We start from the raw sequence: 7370 nt of genomic DNA, 5'->3' as shown, positions 1-7370 counted from the left end.
ACGTCTTCAGATTTCCCCTGAAAGAAACCAGCCTGTGCACCGTACTTGGGTCCGATGCCTCCGCCCTGGGTGGAAACCATGACAGAGATGCATGATTCTAAAGCACAATTAATGTGTTACTTTTCACCATATGAACCAATGTACATCACACCAGTAGCTGCATAAAGGTTTATCCAAATAATCAACTATTCCAAATCACATTTTTTTTTACATTTACATCACATGAGTAGCTGCATGAAAGTTTATCTGTTATTCAACAATTATAATTTCAAAGTTACAGAGTGTGAACATTTACACATTAACGTGTACTTAAGAGCTCATGGGAGAAGGGAGTTAGGAAGAGGTGAATTTTAAGACCCTTCTTAAATGTAGACAGAGATTCAGCAGTTCTGAGTGAGAGAGGAGGTCATTCCACCACATCAGCTTCAGAACTGAAAACCTTTGTTCTTTTGATTTAGGACCTTTTGTGCATGGGACCATCAAGTGGGCAGAGGAGGATGAGTGTAGCAGTCTAACTGAGGTGTGCAAATATCTGGGAGCAGTTCTATTGATACTTTACTAGGCCATAAACATAGTTTTCAGTTATATATGGGCAGCTACAGGAAGCCAGTGCACAGAGATGAGGAGGGAGATATGTGGGAATGCTTTGACAGGTCAAACACAACTTGTGCAGCAGCGTTCTGTATCAGCTGCTGAGGTTTGAGGGCAGTAGCTGGATAGCCAGACAGGCGAGAGTTGCAGTAGTTCAGGAGGGATATCACCATAGCCTGGAAAAGTAGCTGTGCAGAATCAGTATCTGTAGGTCTGAGTTGTGGCTTCGATGTACTGAGAGAAAGATAGATTTGAGTCAGTCATTACTCTCAGACTCTTAGCTGAGGAGGTAGGCAAAATGAGTGAGTTGTCCAGTTTGATAGAGAGTTTGCGACAGGAAGACAGCCAGCTGGGAGATGAAGGATCTCTGTTTTAGAAAGGTTCAGCAGTAGGTGAAGATCGGACATCCAGGCAGAGATATCCGATAGGCATGCAGTGATGCATAAAGAAATGTCTGTTGTTGTAGGTGGAAATGAGAGGAAGAGCTGAGAATCATCGGCGTAGCAGTGGTAGTTGAATCCATGACAGGCGATTACAGGGACGAGGGAAGAGGTGTAGATTCTGAAGAGTAGGGGGCCCAGTAGCGAGCCCTGTGGGACACCAGTTGAGAGAGGCTGAGGAGATGAATGGGAGCCTCACCAGACCAGTTGGTAGGATCTGTCTGATAGGTAAGACTCAAACAATTTTAGTGCAGTTCCTTTGATGCAAAGTTTCCAAGAGATGAGAGTAGAATCCGGTGGTTGACAGTGTTGAATGCTGCAGACAGGTCGAGGAGGATGAGGACAGAGGAGAGGGAGGCTCTCTATTTTGTTGTGGAAGAAGGTGGTTTTAGCTGAAGAGACAGCATAGTGGAAGGTTGTCGGATGTCATTTCCATCCAGGTCCAAGTCTTGAATTATCATCAATTGTTGCTCTGTAGCCCAGAATTTGGTTTTATTGGCACGTAGTATATTGCTCAGCCAGGGGCGTGCTGGTCTGGAAGTTAGGGGACAAAGAGAGTCAAGAGAGGAAGATAGGGCAGAAAAGTAGCATTGTCTGCTGGCAAATCTGTGAATTGTGCAGCAGAAGGAAGATAGTATATTGTGGCAGAGGCAAAGCAGGAGGGTAAGAGAAATTTTAGGTTGCGACAGAAGGTGACAATGGGTGGAGAAACAGGAGAGGGATAAGTAGTGATGCAAAATTGGAAGGAGATGAAGAAAGGACCAGAGACATGCAGTGGAGTAACAGAGAACATGACAGCCACAGTTATAGGAAAAGACAAGGCTTTTGCCAGCTTTGTAACTAGCAGGGGACTGGGACAGAGAGAGGTCAAAGGACTGCAGGAGCAGCAGAAGGCTGCTTGCATGAATGTCCTCAACATGATAGTTGAAGTCACCCAAGAGAATCAATGGAAAGTTGTCCCCTGGGAGAGAGCTCAACAAGGTGTCTCGGTCATCCAGGAAGCAACGGGGAGGGCTAGGAGAGCGATAAAGAACAACCACAAGAAGTGTGACTGGGGGAGTGATAGAGACAATGTGCAATTCAAAAGATTACAGGTCATGCAGATGGAGAGGGGGAACAGAATATTCCCACTGGGGCAGGATGAGCAGGGCTGTGCCTCCACCTTTGTCAGACGGATGAGGGGTGTGGGAGAATGAATAGTTCCTGGAGAGGGCTGCAGGTATGGCTGTGCTATCTGGGGTAATCCAGATTTCTGCAAAGGCCAGGAAGTCAGGTGAGAAGTGGGAGGCATAGGCTGGGATGAAGTCAGCTTCTTCACAGCAGACTGACAGTTCTAGAGTCCCATGGAGAGACTGAAACAGGATGGAGGGCTTGATAGATGAGGACAAATCGGGTTACTGTAGCACCAGGAGTATCTGGGTCTCTGATGGGTCGCACAGAGCAACTGCTATAGATCACTTTGACGTCTGACATGTTTGACGCATGATCCCTCACAGCACACAATGTTGACAGCAGAACTTACCTAGTGGAGGAGGCTGCCTTTGGTGAACTCTTAAAGGTAGACTCCCTTGTCTTTACACCCCTAGTCTTCACACCTTCAGGCAGCCACTATGCATCACCTGCTGCAAATTTGAACCAAGCTAATTCACGTAAACTTAGAGCCTAAAAACTAAACTACTCCGTGATTGTAATCAAAACAAACAGAATAAAGAGGGCGGCACAATTAATCAAAGTGCCTGAGTGATGCTCAGTCTACAGTATGGGATACAGTTTAGATTTCCATGTATTGTGACAAACTGCAATGAAATAAATAAATATAATTGAAAACTGCACAGATTACTTTTATCTATGAGCACAACTACACAATAAGAATACGTGGCGGGATATAGCAGCAGCAAAACAAATAAACTTACACAAATCACGATGAACTGCCGCGAACCCTCCAATTCCAATATCGTGCATGACTGTAATCTCTAGAATATCATTCTGGGGATTCGTGATGATGACCTAAGAGGTGACCTGCTGAACGAAAACAGACTGACCAGTGCATAGACTAATGCAAAGCAGGAGAGGCTACAATGAGTCACAAGATGTCTCTGACTACTGATAAGGTCTATAAAGTCAAGAGCACAAAAACCAAGAAGAGAAGTCGCATATGCAGATACCGCAGCACCAAAAACATCTTTGAAAAGGAAAAATGTCTTGCCAGGATAAGAAGTGCACCAGGTAAAGAAAGAGTATGCATGCCACAGTGAGCGTGAAAATGTGTGCCATAAAAATGCCATGATGACAAAAAGAGAATCCAGGTCTAGGGTTGCACTGCGAGTAGTTCTACTCTCTCACAGCGCCTGGGTGGTGCAAGAGGACATGGGTTAGATCCTTGCTCAGTCTGTGTGGAGTTTGCATGTTCTCCCCGTGTCTACGTGGGTTTCCTCCCACAGTCCAAAGACATGCTGTTTAGGTTCACTCATAGTGTGTGAATGACAAAGAGTATGTGTTTCATTGTTTAAAAAAAGTTACCCAGCTGTATAAATGGATAAATAATTGTAAGTAGTTTAACACTAGTCACTTTTGAGAAAGTGTGAGCCAAATGGAAAAAAAATACATGTATGATGGTTCTCTCAATGTGGACCAAGCCCTTGGCAAGTGCAGAGTGATGGTGTGGAACCCCAAAAACCTGTACCTGGTCGATAGGAAACAGTAAAGTGAAAACGGGTAAAGAACAGGGCCCATCGGGCTTGACGGGAGTTCAGGCTTTTTGCAGTTTCAAGGTATTCAAGGTTTCGGTGGTCTGTGAGCACCACAAAGGGATGGACAGTGCCCTCCAACCAGTGACGCCACTCCTCAAGCGCTAGCTTGATAGCAAGGAGTTCCCCGTTCTCAATGTCGTAATTACGTTCGGCTGGGGTCATCTTCCTGGAGAAGAAGGCACAGGGGTACAGCTTCGGAGGGTCCCCTTGCCTCTGGGACAGGACTGCACCCACCCCTACAGAGGAGGCGTCGACCTCCACCACAAACGGCAAGGAAGGGTCCGGCTGTTTCAGCACTGGGGCGGAGGTGAACCGTTTCTTTAAATCCTGGAAAGCCTTCTCTGCCTCCGCCCCCGAAGGGAGTCTTCGGTCCTTGCTAGCCATTAGTGCAGTAAGGGGAGCGGCTACTGTGCTAAAATTCCGTATGAAGCGATGATAGAAATTGGCGAAACCCAAGGAAGCGCTGGAGCGCCCTTACTATGGTGGGTCGAGGCCAGGATGTCACGGCACCCACCTTCCTGGAGTCCATGGAGACTCCCTCCTGGTTCAGGACATAGCCCAGGAAGGAAAACCGGCATTGGTGGAACTCGCATTTCTCTGCCTTGACATACAGACGATGTTGTAGGAGCCGCCTGAGGACCGACTGGACCTGCTGGATATACTGCTCTCGGGTCCTCGAGTAGATCAATATATTGTCAAGGTAGACGATGGCACAGTGATTAAGGAAGTCCCCCAACACATGATTCAGAAAGGCCTGGAAAACTGAGGAGGAGTTAACTAGGCCAAAAGCCATGACCCTGTACTCATAGTGACCTAGTGTAATGGAGAAAGCCGTTTTCCATTCATCCCCTTCACGAATCCGAATAAGGTTATACGCGCTGCGGAGGTCAAATTTAGTAAACCAGGCCGACCCATGAATACCTTCCAAGGCTGATGTGATCAACAGCAATGGGTGTGGGTATTTGACTGTGATCCCGTTCAACCCCCGGTAATCTATGCATGGCCTTAGTCCCCCGTCCTTCTTACTGATAAAGAAGAACCCTGCCGCCGCTGGTGACATCGAAGGCCGGATCAGGCCGGCCTCGAGGGCCTCCCTGATGTACTCCTGCATGGCCTGTTGTTCCGGCAACAACAGGGGATACACCCGACCCCAAGATGGCGTGGTACCTGGTAAGAGGTCGATAGCACAGTCCCAGGACCGGTGAGGAGGCAGTTCGGCGGCGCGGGCCTTACTGAAGACTTCTCGTAGATCCTCGTAGTCCGGGGGTATGACCGGTTGGGGAAGGCCCTCTACCCCTTCCACCGACGTGGCCCGACAAGAAAGGGTGAGGCAAGACGAGCGACAGGAATCTCCCCATGAAACCAGCTCATTGGTATTCCATTTGAAGACCGGGTCATGGCGTGCCAACCAGGGGTAACCTGGAATGATTGGGGTGTCTGGAGCTCGGAGCAGAAAGAAGGTAAGTTTCTCGTGGTGACAAGCTCCTGATTCAAGCAGGAGAGGTACAGTTCTGGTATCAACTACCCCGGTCCCCAAGGGTTGACCATCAAGGGCTTTCACGCTCAGGGTGACTTCACAGTTCTTAAGAGGGACACGGTGCGCTTTAGCAAAGCCCAAGTCCATAAAACAGCCCGCTGCTCCGGAATCAATGAGGGCACTTTCCTGCACCCGGCTCCCCCCCCCAGGCAATACTCACTGGCAACCGCAACTGTCCCCGGTGCTCCCCCGGACTCACCTTCGTGGCTTTGGAGGTCCCTTGGGGTGGTCGCACTGGGCATGCGGCACGGAGATGCTCCTGGGACCCGCAATAGAGACACAGTTTCCCCACCAGGCGCCGTCTTCTTTCTTCTCTCCTGAGCTGTTCCTCCTCTGGGCCGGACCCCGGGGGGAGGATCTGGTCTCCCCTGGGTTGTCGACTCCTGCTAAGATTGTCAATGGCGATGGCGGTCTCCACAAACCGGTAAAAGTCCCCATCCTCACCCCTGTACGTGAGCTTGTCCTGGATCCAGGGGTTCAGCCCTTTGTAGCAACAGGTGAGGAGGGCAGGAGAGTTCCATCCGCTCTTGACCACGAGGGGTCTGAACTCAAGAGTGTACTCAGCCACGCTTCTATTTCCCTGGGTGAAACGCATGAGTGAGTTGTCCGCTGCGCGCCCCGCGTGCGGGTGGTCAAAAACCGCTTCGAACTTCTCACGAAAAGCGGCATAGGTGGTTCTTATGAGAGTGCGCTACCCAGCGGCCGCCCACGCCCAGGCCGGACCGATCAACAAGGACAGGACAAAAGCGATCTTAGATGCGTCCGTCTGATACATGCGAGGAGAACACTCAAAGACCAACTCGCACTGCATCAAAAAATCCTGACATTGATCGGGCGAACCGTCATACCTCTCTGGGGTCGCGATCCTTGCGACCGTACTGGATGCCTCGGGTGGTGCGGGCAGGGCAGGCTCAGCAGGAGTCGCGGGTGCCGTCTGGGAGGCGGGTTGGATAATACCTCCTGCCATGAGAGCCTGGATCAATCCGTCCACCGTTTCTTGTAGGCGCTGCAGTGACTGGTCTTGCACTCCCAAAATGTCGCCTTGCGTGGCGAGCGCCGTACGCATTTACGCATACTCCGCTGAGTCCTGGTAGTCGGCCGAACCTTCTGTCATGGTTGCGCTTAGCAAGGATGGACTCAAGTGCAGAGTTATCGTACACCGATGTTTAATGAAGCCAAATCAGAATCCAAAAAGCAAAGTCGAGGGACAGGCATGGGTCAGGCGATCAGTAACCGTAGTACAGAGGGCTAGGCAACGAACGTGGTCGGGAATACACAGGTGAAGGTCGATGTCGGAATAGGTTCACAGTGACATGGTTCGAGGGGAAACAAAGGAGGCAAAACAAGGTTCCGCATCAGGGCTTCCTCGGCTTCCCTCTTCATTGCCATTCTCATTAGGAAACGGCAGGTGTCGCCGATGTGCCGGCTGCGGGGGACATGACACATGCGCTGTTGTTTTTGTTGCTGTGGGTGTTTTTTATAAGGTGCTGATTTTGTAAAAATTTCTGGTGTATTAGCTATAATATTGTGGTAATTTGTATTTTTGAACCTATATCAAGAACGGTAAAATAAACATAATTTAATTTAGTCCTTAAATGTTTTTACTTCAAATTCTATTGTTTTGTGACCAAATATTTACTTTGACCACATGAAACTATGTAAATGTAAATACATTTAAGCTGTGCATATGATATTGTGGGAGGTATGGTGGTGTAGCGGGTTTGGCTGGGACCTGCTTTGTGGTGGTGTTGTGGTTCAAGTCCTGCTTGGGGTGCCTTGCGGTGGACTGGTGTCCTATCCTGGGTGTGTCACCCCCCAGCCTTGCATCCTGTGTTGCTGGGTTAGGCTCTGGTTTGCCAGGACAAACGGTTGTGGACATTGCGTGTGTGTATGACATTGTAATTTAAAGGTGTAATTTTAATTTTGCTAATTGTTTATGTCCCGTCTTACGTGTGTCCCCTACCCCTCCGGCCCTGTGTTGCTGTGTTCAGCTCCGGTTTGCTGCGACCCTGCTCGGGACAAGCGGTTGTAGACATTGTGTGTGTGTGTGTG

The 7370-nt window shown here is 49.2% G+C and overlaps 1 pseudogene; it reads right to left on the bottom strand.

The window, feature by feature from the left end:
• Window positions 1-298: 298 nt before the first annotated feature.
• LOC114909284 (uncharacterized) lies at window positions 299-5913 on the bottom strand (annotated as a pseudogene).
• Between the last annotated feature and the right edge of the window lie 1457 nt (window positions 5914-7370).

This window comes from Scleropages formosus, chromosome 21, assembly GCF_900964775.1.
Source record: "Scleropages formosus chromosome 21, fSclFor1.1, whole genome shotgun sequence".
In the NCBI taxonomy this organism is placed as follows: Eukaryota; Metazoa; Chordata; class Actinopteri; order Osteoglossiformes; family Osteoglossidae; genus Scleropages; species Scleropages formosus.
The sequence above is the reverse complement of the archived record's forward strand: the minus strand, read 5'-3'. Positions and strand labels throughout refer to the sequence as shown.